Raw genomic sequence first — 13,895 nt, forward strand, 5'->3', positions numbered from 1 at the left:
GCTGCTAGGCTACTGCTTCCACACCCTAGGCAATAAGCTATTATTGACTGAGTCACTATATAAAGAGTTCTTCCCAGTGCTCTAGGTAGAGACAGAGATGAAGGAGGATTACAGACCTGCAGGCTATTGGATGCAGATGTAATTCTAGTGCTCCACCTATTGCTGGGAGAACAAGCCAGGTAATAAGCCCTTTCACCCCAAGAATGCTTCATTGTCATTCTTCGGTCTCACTGAATCCATAGTGATTTTGCCTGAGGCCAAAATCCATTGGCAAGACACACTAATTTAATTTAATTGTACTTAAAGATTTTAATAAAAATTGGTCGAAGCCATTTAATTCATATTTTGTGCAAAGTCAAATTTCTTTGTGGTTTTCCAAAATTTGCAAGGTCTTAAGTTCTTATTGTTCAATGGTATTCCATGTTACTTTATGCATCCTATTCTTGATTTCATTTTTGTCCTACACATCCTCTTCTCTCCTTAAATGCCAATCCACTTAAAGAATTCAATCATTTAACTCTGATTTTCCTGAAAGCCATTTGCATTTGGGATTTACGTGCATGACAAGTTTAGTGAAGCTTTGGGGTAATTAATAGATCTTCCATCCAAGTGAGGTAACCCTCCCAGATAATAGACTTTCTCATTTGTGAAAGTCTTTCAGCCATGCCAGAACTGGAAATTTCTCAGTGCCTACAATTCCCCATTGAAACAAGTCTCCCAATTTGTTGTTTGGAATTTGTTTCCCATTTTCACATCTTCTGACAAACCTCCCACTAAAATATTCTCTCTTTCTCTTCCCTACTTTTCAATTTCTCATTATTCTTTACTATCATGATATAGCCATCTTTTCATTCCATTTTCCTGTTCAACCCATGCTTTAGAGGACCACAGACACCAACCCCAAGGAACATAAGAAACTATCAAACTACTTTAGAAACCACCGTTAGAAGAAATCTTGTATCAGGTATAAAAATTACATGTGTATCTATGCCATGTATAATTGTGTACAAAAGTATTCAATATGATACACCAGCCACTTATTCTTATTTGACAAATGAGAAAAGTAAGAACCTGAGAAGGAAAACCTGAGAAGGAAAATTTGTCTAAAATTTTTGTACAGTATCAAAGTCAGGATTTGAATTCAAAATGCCTTATTCTCTATTCAGGCAAAGCACCCATTAGAAGATAGTGGTAGATAGCACAGCTAGAAACCCACACAACAAAAGCAAAACAACAAACTCATCATAGGACCGGGACTTATAGGGCTCTGTGCTAAATGAAGTGAAAGACCCCTTCTCCAAAAATGAAGAACTTCAAGAGCAACAACAGGACATTAAAGGAAGTGCAGGAACCTTATGAGCACGGGGCTCTGTGTAGCTGAAGCTGGCCCTGACCTCAAATCATTCCTCTGGGAATCCACTCTTTTCTACTATTAGATACAATTTGTCATACATTTTCAACTACTTCTCAGAGATGTTCCATTTTTTGTGTTAGTTTCTGGTATTTACTAACTTCATACATACTTCCTGTATTAGGCTCAGAACAGGACTCTTCTAACCTGGTAGTTTCCTATCTTGCTTGTTTTGTGAATTCCCATTAATTTTCCCTCTTCTTTCAAATAATCATATATATATCTGAAGGTCTCTGGCCGAGCACTTTAAGAAAACTGATTAATCAGCTTTGCTATATTTCACATAAAATGAACTAGGCCTGTTCAACTGTGGAGTTATTGCACAAGACTTGCTCCACATACATGGATCTGTATAAAATTGGGTGTTAAAATGCAAATGGAGGTTTATTCCAAACTCTTGCTAATTCTGTGGAATATGTCTCAATCACTTAACCATATATTTAGTAATACCTTTGGAGGAGTGGGACAGTTATTTTATATTTTTAGTAATCAACAACTGCATTTTTTTTATCATATGATTATATGCCACTTTTTCCTTTTCCCATCACAATAAAAGTTTAAAGCTAAGACATTTCAACATTTTAGAACCCAAGCATTCAGCTTGATCACTATGGGACTCAGTAGTTTTGTATTGTATAATTTTGAAAACAGTTTTTCATAAAGTACATGCATGATATTGAATACCTTAGCTGCTTTAGGACTGAATATACAATTTCAAGGCATAAAAATGAAAATTGGGTTTTATCTGCATTTCCTATCAGCTAAAGTTATAATTTCATGCTTTTGTTATTTAATTAAATTACACTGCTGAAATCTTTAAGGGACCCTGAATCAATAGCATTCCTTTGCTCTGCCTGAGTTCTGATCCAATTGTGAAAAAAGAAAATATTTTTAAAATGGGACACAAAATGGGCTTTCATAATGAAAAAATCTAGGCTACTGCATATGACTTATAATTCTGAGTAAGTGATCTTTCTCAGTTCCAGGTTTGTACAGATTGGCTGGCATATCTACAGTGCAGGCCCTGACATAGGGGTTTCCAGTTATCTAATGCTATTTATTTATTTATTTATTTATTTATTTATTTATTTGATTTTTTTTGCTATCATTTTTTAAATTTTGTTATCATTAATATACAATCACATGAGCAACATTGTAGTTACTAAATTCCCCCCATTATCAAATCCCCACCACATACCCCATTACAGTCACTATCCATCAGCATAGTAAGATGCTATAGAGTCACTACTTGTATTCTCTGTGCTATACTGCCTTCTCTAATGCTATTTAAGACTATTACTCCAAAACTTTATAAAGTAAAATAGTCAATTAGTATGGTCATACATAATGGGAGACAAGTTTTGGTTGTCTTAACCCAGTGATTTTATCCAGCTACGCCTGTGATTGACACATGCACAATCTAGGGAAGGAGATAAACCATTCATTTGCAAAGTCCTGCACCAATATTATGGCTAGCTCCTTCAATGCCAATCACTTTTCCTTTGGGAATTCTACTAAGATTGCTGATGGACAGATCAGATTACCACCAGATGTCTCTGAAATAAATCAGAATTGAATTAAAAAATAAAAATAAAAAATTCCAAAGCCATTCTATTTTATTACTTATCCCACACTTTTACATTCCATGTAGTCCAATATAATCTGGCATAAATTATGCAGAGAGGTAAAATAAGGTTAAATAATAAAATGGCACTTGATAGAGGTCATCAAAATTAACATACAAGCCTACTCCTATCATCAAATTCCATTATCTCTAATGCTTATAGCCTCAACCTAGCCTTTACCCTGTCCTGAAGGTAGAGAAAGGAAAATCCACAAATCAAACTTTTTAATAAATCAGAGTGTAAAATAATTGGCAAAATCAAAATCTCTTTTCTCCATGAGTTAAATTTCCAAAGAAATTAAAGCCAAACATATCCTCTTCAATTTCATACTTTTTCAGTCTTAGCCAGAAGACTCTGTTCCTGTGGAATTTTTAGGCTATCTTTTACTGGAATAAGATTTATTATGAAATTTTTATGGCCTTACAAATTAAATTAATTTCATGTCAAGTTTCTGATGTACCTTACTTTTAAAGAACATTTCAAGGTGATAACACCTGCAAAATTAATATAGAATTAGTCCCACACTTACCCAATTTAAAAGCAAGCCAAGTCTTTCCCCAAAAGCAGTTTCTCAGACAAAATTGTATTCCTCTGTCTGGTACCTAGTGTTGCCAAAGACCAGAGCAGAAACTTGGTCGTTTCTGAGCAAAAGAGGTGTGAGAGAATAAAATATCAGATCGATCCTCTCCAGGATGTTTTCAGACTATAATACTTGTAAACATAAATTCGACTGGGAGAAATAACCTAATAGAATTTTAATTTTGCCAATATGCAGTAACCATTTCTGAGAGAAAAAGACACTCCTGCCTTCTCGCAAAGTTTACGAATGTAGAATAATGGCAGTCAGCTTCCCTATATGCATAGCCTGAGATACGGATTCTTGCTCCAGGGATTTATTGAAGACATGTGCTCTCTGGTAAAACCTGTGAGGGGATGGGGAGCATTGAATAAATCAAGAGAGAGATCTAGGCAGCTGTGGGTTTAGCTGAAGTTTTGACTCAGCTTGACCCAGTGGAGTGCTCTGTGGTATAATGGCACAGAGGGTACAACTGGGAGCTGCAGCTGCAGACACTCAACAGCCAGAGAGCGAATCTGATGAATGAGATCTGGACAGAACACCAAAAGCATCCACTACAAAGGGTAAATGCAAGTTATCAGCTTAAAAGAACAGAGTTTCTGATTATTAAAGCCATGTTCCATAAACAAGAATTATCCATGAAGTATAATTTTGATTTTGAAAATCTGTAGAAAGCTATCACAGAACACCATAAATTTGATAGCATGTTTTGAAATTTTTTTTCTGTCAAATAAAGATACATGAATAGTAAATTAATGGGTCCAGAATCCATATCTTCCACTAGGAGATAATTTAAGTGTAACTATAACTTTACAGAATAAATTGTTGGACCTGACTGCTAGTAAAGGAATGGAGATGAATTTTTGAAGTATAACATTACTTGTCTCTTTTTGAATAAAATTTAATACAAATATCCATCCAAACTTGCTGAAATTGCTTTAAAATCTCTTCTTTCATTGCTGTTATACTTATGTGAGCCTAGTTTTTGCACTGTGAGAATTGAAAGCAAGAGAGAATGAAAAACAAAACATAGAAACATTCCAGATATTATCCCCATAAGAAACATTCATTCAATCCATATTAGGATAACAAGCATAAAGAAAAAGTTCATTTGCACCACAAATGTTTTAAATATTGATATACATAGATTTGTTGCAAGAATAACTTTAGATACTTAATATGGGAAATCACCATTTCATATGTAAGTTTCATTGATTCACAACTGAGGAACAATTAAGTTATGACACTTGGATTCTCTATGTTAATAACATACACAGATATCTTCAATGAACAATGCCTCTAAACGTGTGATTCATTTTTCACTGTTTTATGTCTTTTGATTAGATTTATAAGACTATATATACTTTTATATGTTGAATAGAATGATAAAAACATTGAGGATTTTATATATGTATATTTTTTTTTAAGTGAAAACAGCGAAGAGTTTATTACACAGAAGCAAAAGAACACTTGGAGGGGTCCAAGCAGGCAACTTGAGAAGATCGAGTGTGCCATTTGGTTACAAGGGTTGGGTTTTTATGTTGTGATCAAGGATTATATTTTGTATGAATTTTCATTCAATTTTTAAATTAAGCTGTATTGTATTTTATAAAAGTATCAGTCCAAGATGAATTTGAAGTCTTAAAAAAATAGGAAAAGCAAAAAATTGTCTTTCACCAAAGCTAGCAAGAGAAGGCACTTCTCTATAGGGCATGTGAGAATCAGATGCCTTGAAGTTAAAAAGCAGCTCTTTGCTTCTGTGAAGCTGTGTCTTGTGAAGTTTAAGATTGAGCTGCTGTAACTTTTCTTTGAAGATTGTCCAAACCTGACCAGAAAACTATGCTTTTGCTCAGGCCAGCACCCAGGCCAAGCGATCCCCCCAGCCCTGGTGGTAAGCATCTGACTGAGATCCACCCACCACCACTCCCAAGGGCCACACCTCTCCTGGTGCCCCACCAGCCTTCATGCTTCTGCCGAAGCTACAAACCCCAGCATCAGTACTCAGAACAATGCAAGCTTTTCTGAGAAAGGTACTTTTTTCTTTTTCCTCTCATCTCAAATACCCACTCCTCACACTGAATTAGTCTTGTACTTCTTTCTTTTTCTAAGAAAAAAATTGAAGGAATCGGGAAAGAACATCTTTTATCTTTGTGCTACAAATCCACAAACCCAACTTTTTTCCTCTTCAAAAACGATAGTTTTCTAAGGCCAACTATCCTTGTATGTAAAAAATTCCATCCCTTTTCTCCTCAATCACATTTTATTCTATAATTTTTTATTTTTCTCTTGTGTCTTTGATTATCCTCTCTTTCCTGGGTCATTTACAAATATGCTGCTAACTTCACTCCTTAATATAGCTCCATCTCCTCCAGCTAATGCCCTTTACCCCTGTTTCACTCTCTGTAAAACACAATTTGATCCAGCTTTTTGCTGCACCATTTCAGTCACTGATCCTTTTGAGTTTACCAATGGCCTCATTGACTCAGTGTAATGGTTTACTGTTGTCCTTCATCTTATCTTCCCTAGAAGAGCATTTATTTCTTCTTTCTTGAAACATTTTCTTTGCTTGGAATACAGGACCTGCCAGTCGGCCAGTTTTCCTTCTACCTCCCTGACTCCTTAGATTCTTTTGCCAGATACCATTATCTCCTGATGTCTCCTGAATTTATATCACCAACGCTGACATTACCCTCAAAATGCACACTTGTATGTACAACTAGCTAATTAATATCTCCAACTGGATGTCTTTTAAGGATCTTACACCTGTACATGCAAGTTGAATACTTGAGTCCCTACTTTCCAAACTCACTTGGTCTCAGCCAGCGTTTTCCATTTCATTAAATGGTGCCACAATTTGCCCAGTTGTTCAGGCCAAAAATTTTTGGAGTTACATTTGACTACTCTCTTTCTCTCTGAACCTGGTGAAGTGTTGATAGAAACTATGAACATCACATACACACCTGGATCATTAAAAACAGTAGCAGGATTTTCCACTTTTTCTCTTTTTCTCTTTGTTGACCAAGTTGAGGCCTTAGAATGTGACAGTGACAGTATTGAAGTCATCTGGATCTGTGAATCACCAGCTTGGAGTAAAACCATCCATATGCGTCACCCAAGAAAACAAACATTAGGCTCTTATGAAAATAACAGGCGAACATTTGCAGGGAAACTTCTGAAATTCTGGAGTTGTCCATTATAGCAGCAGCTTATCCTTGAAAATACAGAAGTTCCTATTTAGATGGATGGTATTACTCTTAGCAGATCAAAGTTGATTATGTACTATTGCCTTAGTGATTAAGCAGCAAGAGGCAAAGCAACTGAAAAAGCAAGCTTAAAGCTGTTTCATATTGTTTTGTGGCAAAGTGTTTATCAAATATTAACCTGTAATGATATGAAATGAAGATTGCACATTCACGGAGCCTGCAATTTTACAGTGGTGTCTAGGGGTCAGAGTTGTATTACACAACAGCTCTTGGGTTGGTTTTAGAAACCATTACAAGAAAGCTGGCTGCCCCGGAAAGAAGTATCTGATTTTTAGGTAGAGATCAAAGGGTATGGAGAGAGTCCACCAGTCAAGGGAATTACAGGTTTGGAAAAGCTAATTGCTCTAGACTATAAATAGTAAGAGATAAAACACACACATACAGACACACAGAAGAACAAAAAAAATGTCTTGAGCAACAAAAGTCCAAGTTTTTAAATTAAACTAAGCTAGTTGGTTTTGCTTGAAAAAATCAGATTACCCTTAGTCTCTTAGCCTCAAGGTGGCTGTCATTAATCAGAGAGGAGGTGGGTAGAGATAATAAAGGAAAAAGTCAAGTTTGGGAAATAATTTTAGGTACAATCTTGTGTTTATTGCCACATGGAACTGTCTGGAAGCAAATAGATAAAAAGCTTCCTCAATTTTTGAGGAAATTGTATTGCCAAAGAAACTGCAAGCCTTCTCTAAAAATAGTCTATGACTGTTTGCCGCTTCTTTAACCCTCTACTGAAATACCCAGGAGTAACATAACAGGTAACATGACAAGCAGGTGCCACAGCTATGTTTCCTCAAAGAGGATGTACTCCCTATCATCCACGTTAGCTATGACCATGGAGGATAATAGACAAAATAGAATACTTTCTAAAGAGCAGAGGTAAGAACCATAAAAACATTAAGAGAGTATTATGGGAGAACAAAGTCAGAGTTTACAGAAATTGTTTTCTCACCCTAGGTTAGGAGGCTTTCACAATGCATGCCCAGCATATTCCAATACCTTCTAAGAATAGTAACTTCCAAGCTGTGACTGCTCTGGATCTTCCATTCTAGCCATCCTGAGCACATTTTATTGCAATTACCATGTACTTTACCATTACATATTGGTTATAGAGCTGCATGTAATTTTTAATGACATGTATTTTCAGTTCCTAGTTCAGCAACATCTAGATCAGACAGAAATAATTGCTCATCACCTTGAATACATGGCCTAGGAGCTGAACGGGGTCATTGGTTGGGATTTGAGTTGCCTCACTGAGGAAGGAGGCTGAGTGTCACACATATGGAAGAGGAATGAAATGGATATTGGGTAACCAAACGGGCATATAATGACAGAGACCGACTAGACTGAAATGCTCCGTCTGTTTCTTCTGGACACCTGGCTTGACTATATGCAGTTTTGTTTGCTGGGTGGAGCAATGAGATTAAGTTCTGACCAATGCAATAATGATGGAAGTAATATGTACCATTCTAGGCCTGACTCAAAAGGAAACCCCATGGGATCCTGTGTTCTCTCTTTCCCTATTAAGGGTGGGAAGGAAGGGGCCCTGACATTCTGTGACAGAGTTAGAAGACGGAAGGGACCTAAGGTACTGCTTGGCAAATAAAAGCAGGAGAAAAAAACACTTTTCTCTTTCTCTGTTGATAGGGTAGGTTTATTATTTTTATTTTATACTCCTTGAGGGCAAGACAGTTCTTACCCTGCCCACTTATTAATTATATTATTATATTTATATGAGGCATTATACATCACTTAAAATATATTAATGAAAAATGATATGAGAGAATCTGTAGAGTTCTCCTTTGTAGGTTTTAGAAATATGCTGAAGTCAGTACTCCCTGTCCAAAATTTGGGCAAAACTTATTAGCTTTGATGTGATAATGTCTGAAAAAAAATCTCAAGATCAAAATAATATCACTTCCAGCAAAGCAGAGTTAAATCTACCTAGAATTGATTTAATTGTTTTAATTGAAATCTTTAGCAAAATTCTTATTCATATTTCACTAAGAAACAAGAAAACATTAAAGCCTAAATCCTAACCATTAAATTTGAACTTAGCTTTTAATATTAAAATTGAAGCTTAGTCTTAACCACTGCAACAATCCTTTTTCTTAGTGCCACCACATACATGACTATGTGTTATACTTACTCATGAATATATTTCTGGTTAAATTATCTGATTCCTATAAAAGAAACCAAAGTGTTACTTACCTCTATGTTTAAAGGGCTATCCTATATTCTCCCAAATCTACACACCCATTAAAATTTTGCATAGTGTCTAAAAAAATTTTTTGTCTCCTACAGAATTTTCTTGTTTTTGGTTTCTGTTTCATTTTTTACTAATAATCTATAAGTTTTGGATACTCTGTTAAATATTTTATATGAGACAAATGTGAATTTATTTCAAGTTCTTTACATTTACTCTTTCACCTAATTAAGAAATTTGTTAGAATAATATATTTTATTTTAGTGGAAATAGAAACTTGAAAACAAATGGCAACTCTTGAGTCATTTATTCTAACCTATATGTGTGATAATTCTCTATTGAAATCAGACGTGTAAGATGAAATAACTTTCAAATTCTTTCATATCATTTACTTTCATGAAGATGACTTTCTGGGGTGCAGAATATAGGTGATCTGTAGTTTTAAGTTTGGTGTGAAGAAGATGAATCTTCAAACACAGTGGTCAGATTTCAAAGGCAGTTGGAATGACCTCTATATGTTCCTTGAAACTGATGATTTTAATGAGAAAGATGTTCACATGGGCCCCTTGAGATCATGGCATTCAGCTCACAAGTATGTCTAGTTCTCACCCAGTCAGTGGACAAGTAACGGGTTTCATTCAAGCACAGTTCTTCAAGCTTCTTTGAGGACCTCTGAAAATTATCTTGAAAGCTGATCAAACCCTTACTCTGAAAAGCAGAAAATGGGAGAACCCTGTCAGTCACAAAAATGTCAAGTCAAATTGTCAGCATAAACTTTCTGTCTCTTAAAATGACTTAGAGTTTGAATCTTAAAGTACAGAGTAACTATAAAGATTCTGTTTTACTCTACTGGCAGATAAAGTTCCAAACCTGATTTTAAAAACTAAGAATAAATAAGTCAATCTGTTGTTTAATCAGGCCTGACCCAGCAGGTGGTTGTATTTTAGCAGGACTGGGTTTAGACTGCAGACAGTCAGTGATGAAAGTGTTCAAGATAAATAATCAGAGAATAAAGCTAGCCTGGGATCTGGTTAAATAACCAGGCCCTCAGGTAATGAAGGGCCTGTCTGAGAAATCCCTTTGACCAAAACAGTACCTAGAGCTGAACATGGCAATCAGCCTAAGGGTAGAAATTAAGAAGCTGAGAAAATATTACTTGGGCATGATCAGAAACAACATGACTATGCATGATCAACGTGACCAAAAATCAGCTCCTTGGAAGCAGGGCCTCATCCTCCATCTTTATGTCCACAGTGTGTTATAAATTACAAATATGGCAGATTGGATTAAATATGACAGCATGAAAGGTGAGATAGAGACCTCCTCCTAAAACCACATATAATTTGAAATATAATTAATACAACTAATCCTGAAAGAGCAACAGAAAAGAAGGCTGCACCAGACTGCATACACCTGGACAAAAGAGCAGACCTCACAGAACAGGGTTAGGAGCTTAAATAATCTTCAGGTACTTCATGACCCTGGCTGGATACGCATCTCCAAGGTCCCCCACCATTATATGCAGCCTGCTGTGTCTTCCTCCTGGCCAGCTTGCACCTGGCTCACAAACCGGCAGCACATGCCCTGGTGTCAGGCCAGCCAGAGGGAAGCCCCGCCTACGGCAGCTAAAAACACAAAGTATAGAGACTTACACCTGGGTGTTTAGCCCACTGAGTCTGACAGTGGAGACAGGCATAACAGCTGGGAAACAGAAAACAGCTCTTTCCTCACCCCAGCAACCAGCCCCACTCCCCTGTGACACCGACATCACTCCAGGGGCTGAGCAACTCCAGAGAATAGAGCTTCAGGGCACTAGAGGGCACCACACTAAAATATAAATGTCAAAGGAACCTGGTTCAAAGCAAAATCTCAACATCAGAGAAAGGACTGAGTGAGACTGAATTAATAAATCTTCCTGAAAGAGATTTCAAAATGAAAATAATGAGCATGCTCATGTAGGTACAGAAAAATATTCAAGAACTCAAGAACGAATTTAGGACAGAGATCCAATTGTTGAAGAGCACAATGGAGGGTATTAAAAAGCAGATGAGATACCGTGGAGATGATAAATGAAATAGACACTAAGGAAGAAGAATACAGAGAAGCTGAGGCACAGAGAGAAAAAAGGATCTCCAGGAATGAAAGAATACTGAGAGAACTGAGTGACCAATCCAAACGGAACAATATTTGTATTATAGGTACCAGAAGAAGAAGAGTGAGAAAAAGGGATAAAAAGTGTCTTTGAGGAAGTAATTGATGAAAACTTCCCCAGTCTGGAAAAGGAGTTAGTCTCTCAGGCCATGGGGGTGCACAGATCTCCCAACACAAGGGGCCCAAGAAGGACAACACCAAGACAGATAATAATTAAAATGGCAAAGATGAAGGATAAGGAGAGACTATTAAAAGCAGCCAGAGAGAGAAATAAGATCACATACAAAGGAAAACCAATCAGGCCATCATCAGACTTCTCATCAGAAACCTTATAGGCCAGAAGGGAGTGGCATGATGTATTTAATGCAATGAAGCAGAAGGGCCTCAAACCAAGAATACTTTATCTGGCAAGATTATCATTTAAATTTGAAGGGGTATTAAACAATTTCCAGATAAGCAAAAGCTGAGAGAATTTAGGTCCCACAAACCACCTCTACAGTGTATTTTGGATGGACTGCTATAGGTGGAAGTGTTCCTAAGGTTAAATAGCTGTCACCAGAGGTAATAAAAGGGATGGACAAAGAGTACAGAATATGATACCTAATATATAAAGAATGGAGGAGAAAAAAAGGAGGGGAAAAAAAAGAGCCTTTAGATTGTGTTTGTAACAGCATACTAAGTGAGTTAAGTTAGACTCTTAGATAGTAAGGAAGTTAACCTTGAACCTTTGGTAACCATGAATCTAAAGTCTGCAATGGCAATAAGTACATACCTATCGATAATCACCCTAAATGTAAATGGACTGAATGCACCCATCAAAAGACATATAGTCACTGAATAGATAAAAAAGCAAGACCTGTCTATATGCTGCCTACAAGAGACTCACATCAAACCCAAAGACATACACAGACTAAAAGTGAAGGGATGGAAAAAGATGTTTCATGCAACTAATAGGAAGAAAAAAGCAGGAGTTGCAGTACTTGTATCAGACAAAATAGCCTTTAAAACAAAGAAAGTCTCAAGAGACAAGGATGGACATTACATAATGATAAAGGGATCAATTCAACAAGAGGATTTAACCATTATAAAAATCTATGCACCCAACACAGGTTCACCTACATATGTGAAACAAATACTAACAGAATTAAAATGGGAAATAGAATGTAATTCATTAATTCTAGGAAACTTCAACACTTCACTCACACCAAAGGACAGATCAACCAGACAGAAAACAAGTAAGGTGACAGAGGCATTGAACAACACATTAGAACAGATGGACCTAACAGACATCTACGTAACTTTACACCCAAAAGCAGCAGAATACACATTCTTCTCAAGTGCACATGGAACATTTTTAAGAAGAGATTATATACTAGGCCAGAAAAAGAGCCTTAGTAAATTCAAAAAGATTGAAATTGTACCAAACAGCTTCTAAGACCACAAGGGGATGAAACTAGAAATAACTTACACAAAGAAAATGAAAAAGGCTACAAACACATGGAAGCTTAACAACATGCTCCTAAATAACCAATAGATCAATGACCAAATAAAAATAGAGATCAAGCAATATATGGAGACAAATGACAACAATAATTCAACAATGCAAAAAGCTGTGGGATGGAGTGAAGCCAGTGCTAAGACAGAAGTATGTTGCAATAGAGGCCTACCTCAGGAAAGAAGAACAATCCTATATGAAAACAGTCTAAATACACAATTAACAAAACTAGAAAAAGAAGAACAAGTGCACAAAGTCAGTAGAAGGAGGGATGTAATAGAAATTAGAGCAGAAATAAGGAAAATTGAGAAGACTAAAACAATATAAAGAATCAATGAAAGCAAGAGCTGGTTCTTTGAGAAAATAAACAAAATAGATAAACCCCTAGTCAGATGTATCAAAAAAAAAAAAAGAGAGAGTCTACACACATAAACAGAATCAGAAATAGAAAGGAAATATCACTATGGACACTACAGAAATAAAAAGAATTATTAGAGAATACTATGAAAAATTACATCCTAACAAACTGAATAACCTAGAAGAAATGGATAACTTTCTAGAAAAATACAACCTTCCAAGGCTGACCCAGAAAGAAACAGAAAATCTGAACAGACCAATTACCAGCAATGAAATTGAATTGGTAATCAAAAAACTACCTAAGAACAAAACTACTGGACCAGATGGTTTCACTGCTGAATTTTATCAAACATTCAGTGAAGATCTAACAACCATCCTCCTTAAAGTTTTCCAAAATTAGAAGAATGAATAGTTCCAAACTCATTCTATGAGGCCAGCATCAGCCTACTACCAAAACCAGACAAAGACACCACAAAAAAAGAAAATTACAGACCAATATCCCTGATAAACATAGATGCAAAAGTACTCAACAAAATATTAGCAAATCGAATTCAAAAATACATCAAAAAGATCATCCATCATGATCAAGTAGGATATATTCCACAGATGCAAGGATGGTACAATATTAGAAAATCCATCAGCATCATCCACCACATCAACAAGAAGAAGGATAAAAAACACATGATCATCTCCATAGATGCCAAAAAAGCATTCAACAAAATTCAAAATCCATTCATGATGATAAAAACTCTCAACAAAATGGGTATAGAGGGCAACTGCCTCAACATAATAAAAGCCATATATGATAAACCCACA

Source organism: Manis javanica, chromosome 14 (assembly GCF_040802235.1).
Source record: "Manis javanica isolate MJ-LG chromosome 14, MJ_LKY, whole genome shotgun sequence".
Taxonomy (NCBI): domain Eukaryota; kingdom Metazoa; phylum Chordata; class Mammalia; order Pholidota; family Manidae; genus Manis; species Manis javanica.